The sequence below is a fragment of the Cicer arietinum genome, chromosome 1 (genome assembly GCF_000331145.2).
Source record: "Cicer arietinum cultivar CDC Frontier isolate Library 1 chromosome 1, Cicar.CDCFrontier_v2.0, whole genome shotgun sequence".
Taxonomy (NCBI): domain Eukaryota; kingdom Viridiplantae; phylum Streptophyta; class Magnoliopsida; order Fabales; family Fabaceae; genus Cicer; species Cicer arietinum.
Genome location: NC_021160.2, coordinates 18,245,392 through 18,257,650, shown reverse-complemented (window position 1 = coordinate 18,257,650; position 12,259 = coordinate 18,245,392). Strand labels below are relative to the sequence as shown.

Below are 12,259 nucleotides of genomic sequence, written 5' to 3'. Positions count from 1 at the left end.
ACTACTTCAAGATTTTGTATTCTTTTGCTACTGGTTATTAGGTTTTTATTTGGTTTTTTTTAATATCCTATTTTTAAAAAAAAAATATCAATTTACTTTTTTTTTTAAAACTATATATTAATATATTTCTTTTTTTTTTCTTTATAAGTTACCTTTGTATATGACGACTTCCTTAAATAAATTTACATTTGCAAAGACGACGTCCTTAAATAATTTTTTTAAAAAATTAATCATTTTTTTTCAAATAAAAAAATGATATATATATATAATTCATAAAACTTTCTTGTAACATTTGCACAATATTTTTGAATATGACCAATGAATTGACAAAGTAGCATTTTCTTAACACTTTTTCAATTTTTTTTAAAATATACCTTGTTATCACTTTTTCACTATACCACACACAAATATTGAAAATACTAAATAAAAAGTTAGAGATATACGAATTTTGTATTAATATTCTTAAGACTTTGTTAAATATTATTTATATTTATTTTCTATTTTTATAATTATTTAACAGTTTTACACAAATTATTTTCAGTCAAAGGAAAACACATAAAGTTTATATCTATACATTATAATAAAGCAAACATGATAAATTGGCAAGTTTGACACGTGTTAACAAACTAAAGTGTTAAGAAAATATCAAGTTTCTATTAATAGAAATAATACGTATTTGTGCTTGAGAAGTTAATGGTCAATTAAAAAATAAAAGGAACGAATTAAAAATAAAAAGTTTTTTTTGTAAGAAAAGCATAAAACTTCTTTTACATCACGATCTTTCTCCACGATACATCCGTTAAGAATTTAATGGTCAATTAAAAAATTAAAAATAAAATACAATATACCACGACTTGACAGTTTTTTCTATGCGTCTGAAGTTAATGGCCAATTAAAAAATAAGAAAAATAAATTTTTTTAAAGAAAAAAATAAAACTTCCATTACATGAGAAATGCAGAAGTGAATGACCAATTAAAAAAATAAGAAAATAAATTAAAAATAAAATATAATGCACGACCTGTCATTTCATATTTTACGGTTGAGAATTGAGTGGTCAATTGAAAGGTAATTATTTTTAAAGCACTACTTTAGCAACCGTCATTTCAAATTAATTTAATTAAAAAAATTATTCTTCTTAATTCACCCTATTCCGTTAAATGTCTCTAATGATCTCTCATTTTTTGTGTCTCTCTTATAAATATCATTCACATTATCTACTATATACACAATTCCTTATTGGTTTTTTTTTTTTTTTTTACCAAAATTCGTTATTCATTTTTGTGTTTATCTTTCTTCGAAAAAAAATAAGATTTTGTTGCTTCAATTTCTCCAAATAAGGATTCATGGAATTTGGTTGATAAAGTTGTGACATTGTTCGTGTCAACGTCAAAACATAAATTTTAGGTTGGAAATGGTCTTGATGGGTGATGTTAAGGTTTAATTCTTTTGTTTATAAATTCAAATTTTAAATTATACACGATCTTATTTGTTATTAGCAAAGATGTGATTCATATTTTTAGGGGATAAAATTGAAGCACATGAGCTTTTATTTCTGGATTTGAGATTAACACTCTTGAACGAGCTATGTACAACAAATTTGTGGGGTATATGAAACAATAGAACACTATTTGATATTGAATATACAAAATGGTACACATCAATTATTTTGGTAGATGTGTTCACATGAATTACTGGTAAATTTATTTCAATATGTCATTGTTATTTTCTAATAAACAGTGTTGCCACATAGTTGTTGTCGGTCTTAATAATTTTGATTATAGTTTATCTAATAAACAGTGTTGCCACATAGTTGTTGTCGGTCTTAATAATTTTGATTATAGTTTATCTAATAAACAGTGTTGCCACATAGTTGTTGTCGGTCTTAATAATTTTGATTATAGTTTATCTAATAAACAGTGTTGCCACATAGTTGTTGTCGGTCTTAATAATTTTGATTATAGTTTATCTAATAAACAGTGTTGCCACATAGTTGTTGTCGGTCTTAATAATTTTGATTATAGTTTATCTAATAAACAGTGTTGCCACATAGTTGTTGTCGGTCTTAATAATTTTGATTATAGTTTATCTAATAAACAGTGTTGCCACATAGTTGTTGTCGGTCTTAATAATTTTGATTATAGTTTATCTAATAAACAGTGTTCATACATAGTTGTTGTCGGTCTTAATAATTTTGATTATAGTTTATCTAATAAACAGTGTTGCCACGTAGTTGTTGTCGGTCTTAATAATTTTGATTTTAGTTTATCTAATAAACACTGTTAGCACAAAGTTATATTGAATAGAAAAATAATATTAAGTAAATTAATTTACGTAGGCGCCATTAATTCAAGTTAATTTCCAGCGAGGAGACAAATAATAATATATTTAAATAAATATAAAATTTATTTAGGAATTAAAAAAACTAGAATTCATTATCGATTCGACGGTTTTTATGTAGGAGTAATGATTTTTCAAACTTCAAACACTGATTTAACAAATTTGTTCCACCACGATTTGACGAGTTTTTGTGAAAGTGTGTAATGATTTTTTTAAAACTACTATTTTACTAATCTATTATACATTTTACATTCTAAATTTATTATTAAATATCATGCAAATTCAAAAGAAATGAAAGATTAATGAAGACTAACATGCAAATTTAAAGATAAAAGATAACCATAGTTTTTATGTGTATTGTAATTTTTTTTGTAATGAGAAGCACGCACGGGTTACACACTAGTTCAGTATAAATATGACTCAAGTTCTATAGACTCAAACTCAAGCTTAGAAATTTTATTTCTGTTCTAATGCTATCTCACCGTCTAAACAAACCATCTTTGTTCATGTTTTTCATTTTCATTTTCTTTTGCACTCAGTTTGATTCTTCTATTGTTGGCTTTAGTCTAAATAGTCTAAAGAGACTAGAGTGTTTGAATGTGACTCCTTATGAGTTTGTTGTTTCCTTGAAAACTAAAGAGGATGTGTTGCAGGATGTTACATCTATTCTGCAGTTTGAGCTCACCCATGTTAATGGTGTTGACGACTTTCGTCTCTCTAACGCCATTTCAACATGTTTGAAATTGCTAGACTTGTCCGTCAAAGAACTCGATTGGTGTAGATTTGCTGTTGAGAGTTCGAAAGGTAACATCATCATTCATTATCTTTCTTCATTCTCATTAGCATTATTCAGTGCTTTTGTTAATATCCATTGCCTTTATTTTGAATAATCTGTTAAATTCCTTGCTATTTGAAGTGTTGTTCTCAGTGACTACCAATCTTTACCCACGTTAGTATAAATTATTTGCATGTACAAAATGGTCTTAAGAGTGACCTTTTTTGACAGTATCTTAATATATAATTTTTCAGAATTTAACATTTGTGTAAAAATTGGAACCAACCTCCTCTTTATCTGTTTTGTTAGCATTTATGATTTATCTGTTAGGTACTTCACTTTCATAATAACAAATTTGCAACATTAGAATAAATTAATTCATAAAAGTGGGTATTATTTGTTGTAGGAAAATATAATGGTACAAGTAACCTTGGTCGTGATTTACGGACATGGTTAAGTGCTATTCATGCTAATAGCGACACATGCATGGATGAACTTAAAAAAACCAGTGTTAACATGAATGATAAAATATCCACAAAAATTGACAAGGTCGATTCCCTGATTTATGATCTCCTCATCAAAGTGGAGGTGCAACCAATCTCTGACCACTCTGCCAACAAGGGCCGATTTCCTTCTTGGGTAGTCCGAAGCGACAAAAAGCTATTGCAGACAAATGCACCTCATATTTTTGATGTTGTAGTTGCAGCTGATGGTACTGGAGATTTTACTACAGTGATGGAGGCGGTGCATGCAGCCCCAAGCTCTAGTGAGAAGCGTTATGTCATATTTATATAGAGGGGAGTTTATATGGAGAATGTTGAGGTTGAGTTTGACAAGAAGAACCTCATGATGATTGGAGAGGGTATGGACGCAACCATTATCTCCAGTAACTTAAGTCATAAAAAAAATAATTTGTCCACATACTTCACAACAACATTTGGTAAGGACACACAACCCCCTACAAATTATCAACTTTTTACAATTTCTTTTTAGATATATTTCTGATCAGTGATATTGGGATACTTTATTTTTCTACATCAATTCAATCATTTAATTTCCCTCTTGTTATCACAGTATCTATATATCACATATATTTTATCATTCTCTTTTAAGATATTGATGAAGTGTATGGGTGTCTAAATATTATTATTCATATTTTTTATTTATTTAATTTCATATCTTCTTGGAAAATGATAATAGTAGTATAAAGGTCCATGAAGACAAATATGATTTGGTCCTATTGATTTTTGAATTTTTTTCAACATAATGTATATCTAGGTGTTCTCATACATCTATGTGGTTCAAATATTTAAAAACGATATATTTGAACATAAATATAGTCCTGTCCTAAAATGAATTAAAGAGATATAATTAGATACAAAAAATGAATCTGTTTAACATGAATCTCAAAAAGTAGTCAAGAGTTGATCCTTACTATTTTAGTAAAAACAAAGTATTTTGTAAAAATAAAAAATAGATAGTATTTTATTAAAATTTACTTTTGAACCAAGATTACTACTTTAGATTGTATTCTGCAGTACTTCTCATAGTTTTTATTTGTATAATTATAGTTTTACGGAAGTTTTTTTTAGTGAAGTTTTTCTGTCTATAATTGTTTCATATTTTTAGGGGATAAAATTGAAGCACGTGAGCTTTTATTTCTGGATTTGAGATTAACATTCTTGAAGGAGCTATGTACAACAAATTTGTGGGGTATATGAAAAAATGGAACACTATTTGATATTGAATATACAAAATGGTACACATCAATTATTTTGGTAGATGTGTTCACATGAATTACTGGTAAATTTATTTCAATATGTCATTGTTATTATATTCTATTTATAAAAAAAAATTACTATTTTGTTACATATATTTTATTATTGTTTATGTTTTTAAATTTTGTTTAAAAAAATTATACGTTTGTGTATGTATATTTATAAGATTTCTCTCATACATAGTTGTTGTCGGTCTTAATAATTTTGATTTTAGTTTATCTAATAAACACTGTTAGCACAAAGTTATATTGAAGAGAAAAATAATATTAAGTAAATTAATTTACGTAGGCGCCATTAATTCAAGTTAATTTTCAGCGAGGAGAAAAATAATAATATATTTAAATAAATATAAAATTTATTTAGGAATTAAAAAAAAATAGAATTTATTATCGATTCGACGGTTTTTATGTAGGAGTAATGGTTTTTCAAACTTCAACCACTGATTTAACAAATTTGTTCCACCACGATTTGACGAGTTTTTGTGAAAGTGTGTAATGATTTTTTTAAAACTACTATTTTACTAATCTATTATACATTTTACATTCTAAATTTATTATTAAATATCATGCAAATTCAAAAGAAATGAAAGATTAATGAAGACTAACATGCAAATTTAAAGATAAAAGATAACCATAGTTTTTATGTGTATTGTAATTTTTTTTGTAATGAGAAGATTATTTTTCTGTAGTATTTTGTGACTAGTACCGAAATAAAAGATATTTCAACAAAATTTACATAAATTTTTAAATATCATGTATTTCATATAAATAACATACTTAAGTTATATATGTCATGTCCATTATTTTAAAAATTCTTATTTCATCTGATCTAATTATTTATTTATTTTATAATTATTGTTTTTATTTATTTAAAATTAAAAGTATTGTTTTATAATAAGTTTTGTTGGAAAGAAAAAAAATTCTTTGGAGAATTCAAACATAAGGTATCATCGTTAAAGATTGGTGCTATCAGTAACATTGACATGTCAATAAAATTTATGAGAATTGATATATATATATATATATATATATATATTAATATAACAATTTAATTATTAAAATGTACATTGTTTTTGTGCGACGCACGCACGGGTTACACACTAGTTCAGTATAAATATGACTCAAGTTCTATAGACTCAAACTCAAGCTTAGAAATTTTATTTCTGTTCTAATGCTATTTCACCGTCTAAACAAACCATCTTTGTCCATGTTTTTCATTTTCATTTTCTTTTGCACTCAGTTTGATTCTTCTACTGTTGGCTTTAGTCTAAATAGTCTAAAGAGACTAGAGTGTTTGAATGTGACTCCTTATGAGTTTGTTGTTTCCTTGAAAACTGTAGAGCATGTGTTGCAGGATGTTACATCTATTCTGCAGTTTGAGCTCACCCATGTTAATGGTGTTGACGACTTTCGTCTCTCTAACGCCATTTCAACATGTTTGAAATTGCTAGACTTGTCTGTCAAAGAACTCGATTGGTGTAGATTTGTTGTTGAGAGTTCGAAAGGTAACATCATCATTCATTATCTTTCTTCATTCTCATTAGCATTATTCAGTGCCTTTGTTAATATCCATTGCCTTTATTTTGAATAATCTGTTAAATTCCTTGCTATTTGAAGTGTTGTTCTCAATGACTACCAATCTTTACCCACGTTAGTATAAATTATTTGCATGTACAAAATGGTCTTAAGAGTGACCTTTTTTGGCAGTATCTTAATATATAATTTTTATGAATTTAACATTTGTGTAAAAATTGGAACCAACCTCCTCTTTATCTGTATTGTTAGCATTTATGATTTATCTGTTAGGTACTTCACTTTCATAATAACAAATTTGCAACATTAGAATAAATTAATTAATAAAAGTGGGTATTATTTGTTGCAGGAAAATATAATGGTACTGGTAACCTTGGTCATGATTTACGGACATGGTTAAGTGATATTCATGCTAATAGCGACACATGCATGGATGAACTTAAAGAAACTAGTGTTAACATGAATGATAAAATATCCACAAAAATTGACAAGGTCGATTCCCTGATTTATGATCTCCTCATCAAAGTGGAGGTGCAACCAATCTCTGACCACTCTGCCAACAAGGGCCGATTTCCTTCTTGGGTAGTCCGAAGCGACAAAAAGCTATTGCAGACAAATGCACCTCATATTTTTGATGTTGTAGTTGCAGCTGATGGTACTGGAGATTTTACTACAGTGATGGAGGTGGTGCATGCAGCCCCAAGCTCTAGTGAGAAGCGTTATGTCATATTTATAAAGAGTAAAGTTTATATGGAGAATTTTGAGGTTGACAATGATTGGAGAGGGTATGGATACAACTATTATCTCTAGTGACTTGAGTCATTGAAAAAATAAGTTGGGCACATTCTACACAATAACATTTGGTAAGGACACAACTCCTACCAATTATCAATTTTTTATAACTTTTTTTAAGATATATTTCATGTCGTGATATTTGGATACTTCATTTTTTTACCTCAATTCAATCATCTATTTTATCTCTTTTTATCACATTATCTATATATTACATATAATTTGATCATTCTTTTTCAAAATATTGATGAAGTGAATAGGTGTTTAACTATGATTTTTTATATATGTTTGTATTTAATTTCATATTTTTTGGAAAATGATAATAGTAGTATAATGGTCCGTGAAGACAAATTTGATTTGACCCGTTTGATGTTTTAGAGAAATTTCACTGCTTTGTGATCTCCTGATCAAAGTGAAGGTGCACTCAATATCTGACCACTCTGCCAACAAGGTTCGATTTCCTTCTTGGGTAGACCGAAGCGACAAAAGCTATATCAGACAAATGAAACCCATATTTTTGATGTTGTAGTTGCAGCTGATGGGACTGGAGATTTTACTAAAGTGATAGATGCGATGCATACAGCCCCAAACTCTAGTAAGAATCGCCAAATCATATTTATAAAAAGAGGGGAGTTTATATGAAGAATGTTGAGGTTGACAAGAAGAACTTCATGATGATTGGAGAGGGTATGGATGCACTTTTTTATCTCTAGTAACTTGAGTCATGGAAAAATAAGATGGGAACATTTTACACATAATAATTTGGTAAGGATACAACTCCTACAAGTTATAAATTTTTTACAACTTCTTTTTAGATATATTTCAAGTTGTGATATTTGGATGCTTAATTTTTCTACCTCAATTCAATCATCGATTTTCTCTCTTTTTATCACATTATCTATATATTACATATAATTTGATCATTCTCTTTCAAAATGTTGATGAACTGAATTGGTGTCTAACTATTATTTTTCATATATGTTTGTATTTAATTTCATATTTTTCCGAAAATGATAATAGTAGTATAAAGGTCCGTGAAGTAAAATTTGATTTGGCATGTTTAATTTTTTAGATAAGTTTCACCGGTTTATGATCTCCTGATCAAAGTGGAGGTGCACCCAATATCTGACCACTATACCATCAAGGGTCGATTTCCTTCTTGGGTAGACCGAAGCGACAAAAAGTTATTGCAGACAAATGCAACCCATATTTTTGATGTTGTAGTTGCAGCTGATGGTACTGGAGATTTTACTAAAGTGATAGATGCGGTGCATGCAACCCCAAACTCTAGTAAGAAGTGCTATGTCCAAAATTACTTTAAATTGATTTTCCGAAAATCCTGTAGTCAAAGTTTTGATTTGCATAATTATAGTTTTTTGAAAGTTTTTTTAGTGAAGTTTTTCTGTCTATAATTGTTTTTATAGAATAATATATATATATATTTTTTTAAAACATTATTAAACGTTCTGGTTTTTTAATTTAAGAGAATAAAATTAAGTTACTCGATAGTTAGAGACTCTATAGTTCACTAAATTATCATTTAATGCAATAACTAGATGCATTGAAATTCGGTAGTACAATGATTTAAGGTTACTTTTATAGAAGCATAACCTTAGATATATAAGAACTCAAAAAATTGCATAAATAGATTATTAATAATAAGTAATGGAGTATGTTATTTAGTCTAATAATTCGTGTGTATTTGTAAGATAATCAAAAGAAAATCTCTGCTATAACTCTTTAAAAACATCTCTGAAGTTATGAAACTCTTCTTATCTTCAATATTAAAACCTTGACCCAATTCTTATTGATTTTTATCCTTTTGTGAATGTGTCATTGGCGGAGGATTCATTGCACGGGATATTTCCTTTAGAAATACTTCTGGACCTATAGGTCAACAAGCAGTGGCATTAAAATCTCTTTCTGACTTCTCTGTATTATATCGATGTGGAATTTTTAGCTATCAAGACAGTTTATATGCGTATACCAACTGCCAATTTTATAGAGATTGCAAAATCAGTGGTACAATAGACTTTATCTTTTGATTTGCCATTGCTGTTTTTTGAAACGGTAAAATATTAGTAAAAAAAGATTGCCAAAATAAAGTAATACTATCACCACTCATGGAGGAAAAGTCAATGGACAGTTAACTGGTTTCTCATTTCAATTTTGCAACATATCTGCAGACTTTGACCTTTTACTTTTAGTTAAATCAACCTCGACATTTCTTTGTAGGCCGTGGAAGCCGCATTTTACAACAATTTTTATGCGGTCTTACATAAGTGATGTTTTGAGTCCAAAAGGATTGTTAGAGTGGAACAATTCCCAATATTTAGACAAACTGTACTATATTGAGTATAAGAATTATGGACCAGGAGCAAGGAAACAAGGCAAAGTTAAATGGAAATGGTACCTTATTCTAAATGATTATAGATAGACAAATAACTTCATTGTGGCCCACTTCATTTTAGGGATCCTATGGTTACCTTCAAGAGTTGTACCATTTACTCCTCAACTTGGAAGTCATACTTGAAGATAATTATTATTATTATAATATAATGTTTATGCAGTCTTACACAAGTGATGTTTTGAGTGCAAAATGATGTTTAGAGTGGAACAAATCCCAATATTTAGACACATTCTACTAGGGGTGGACAAGAATGCCAAGCCCGCCCGAAACCGACCGGTCCGAGGCCCAAAACACTCATTCGGGCGGGTTAAGTCGGGTGAACCGGATTGACGGGTTTGGAAAATGGATTGAATTGGTTTTGTGCGGGCGGGTTCGGATTCTGAAATTTGGACCGGTAAAAACCGAACCCGACCGTGTATATATATATCTAAATGGATTTTGGGCCACTGGAAATATGAGGCCCAGGAGCACAACCCATTATATAAATATGATAGTAACAAACCTAAACCTAATTCTCCTTTCTCTCATTCCGCCGCCTGTAACCCTAGTTCCCATTTCTCTCATCCCGCCGCCTACTACCACTCATTCCCTCAGGAGTGCCATCATTTTCACTCTCAAAAGAGAACAAAGCTTTCAGGTAGGTTCTTCTACTCTTCTCTATGTGTCTTTTTTTTTTCCCTCTTATCTCAGTTTCTCACGTTTTCACATCTTTAAACTTACTCTTTGTTATTTTAGTGATTTCTTTTAATCTTTTTTCTCTCTTCAAAATTAGCGATTTGTAATCGGACAAAACTTGATGGAGTGAAGGAAGAGTTACAGTCACATATCAACACGGTATTGTTAAGTCTTTTACGTTTATTGATGGTTATTTTTAGGGTTAAGCGTCTTATTACTGTTTTTATGTGTTTTAGGTTATTTTTAGAGTTACAGTCACATATGAATTTTGGTTTAAGTTTTACTGTTTTTATGTGTTTTATGTTAAGATTTAGGGTTATTTTTGTGTTTTGTTTTAAGATTTAGGGTTATTTTTAGGGTTATGGTATCTTATTACTTAGGACATATGGCCTTTGGTTTGGTTTCTGAGTTTTGCTTTAAGTTTTAGGGTTTTTAGGTTTTGGTTTTCTACTTCCACCATTAAGATGTTCTTGTTTATATATGTCTATGTAGATGAAATAATTTTTCTGAATAGAAATTACATAGATAATGATGATAATAATAAGTTGATATAGTTTTTAATCTTGAATCTTTTTAATTTGGTCTTAAGATTTATTTGTTTCATGGATAAAGAGATAATATGGCCTTCACTTTTTTAATGTTTTATTTCTTAGTAAATCTGAATTCTAATTTTAAATTTGTTTTATGTGTAGGTTGATGGTGCTTCAGATTGATGCATGAAGTGAATCACATTATTTTGAAGAAATTAATATTTTATTTATAAATTTAAATTGATATGTTGTTCTTTGTTGTTGATGTATGGTGTCATGGTCATGTTTCATTTTACAAAGCTCATTAGTAAGGTTAAAATGGAACAAAATAAATTTGAAAGATAAAAATCATTTTTAAAGTGAGATTAAATTAGACTAAGTTAAAATGATACTATTTTGAATAGCTTACAAATTCAAAGCTCAAAGGAAAAATGGATCAAAAATAGTCTAAAATAGAAGTAATTAATTTACAATTTATTTGGCTAAAAACAATTTAAAACATAAAAATGTTTATTAATGTTGTATAGACCATTATGTTTAAAGACCCACACAAAACTGCACTTAATTTTACAAAAAAAAAACACATTAGAATTTGAGAAATTTAAAATGGTCCAATAGTTCAACCCGAATTTACCCACCCGAAAATCCGCATAACCCGAGACCCGAGACCCGCACAAACCCTAAGTTTAAATGGACGGAAATGGGCCTTAGAGCATCACCCGCGGTTTGGGCCGGATTTAGAATTTGGACCCGAAACCGCCCGTACCCGCCCGTTGTCCAGCCCTACATTCTACTATGTTGAGTATAAGAATTATGGACCAGGAGCAAGGAAACAAGGCAGAGTTAAATGGAAATGGTACAATGTTCTAAATGATTATAGGTAAACAAATAGCTTCACTGTGGCACACTTCATTTTAGGGAACCTATGGTTACCTTCAACGGTTATCTCATTTACTCTTGGACTTGGAAGTCATACTTGAAGATAATTATTATTATTATAATATAAATTTTATGCAGTCTTACATAAGTGATGTTGTGAGTCCAAAAGGATGGTTAGAGTGGAACAAATCCCAATATTTAGACACATTGTACTATACTGAGTATAAGAATTATGGACCATGAGCAAGTGGAAATAGTACCATGTTCTAAATGATTATAGGTAGACAAATAACTTCACTTGACCCACTTTATTTTAGGGAACCTATGGTTACCTTCAACGGTTATACCATTTACTTCTGAACTTGGGAGTCATACTTAAAGATAATAATTATTATTATTATAATATAATTTTAGAAAAGATAATTTGATGTTCATTATAGTTAATCTCTGCTTGATAATTTAATAATTACACATTTGATAAGATAGCTAGTTGCATTTTATTTTGGACAAAACAAATTGGTAAATATGGTCATGCACAACAAATTAATTT

General features: G+C 29.1%; 1 long non-coding RNA gene and 1 pseudogene across 1 annotated transcript; both read left to right on the top strand.

The window, feature by feature from the left end:
* Window positions 1–2,808: 2,808 nt before the first annotated feature.
* Window positions 2,809–11,994, top strand: LOC101494944 (pectinesterase/pectinesterase inhibitor PPE8B-like; annotated as a pseudogene).
* On the top strand, window positions 10,101–11,129 carry LOC105852667 (uncharacterized). The gene is made up of 3 exons (XR_001144550.3): window positions 10,101–10,262; window positions 10,398–10,459; window positions 10,993–11,129. It is a non-coding gene; the product is annotated as an uncharacterized lncRNA (long non-coding RNA).
* Window positions 11,995–12,259: the final 265 nt, after the last annotated feature.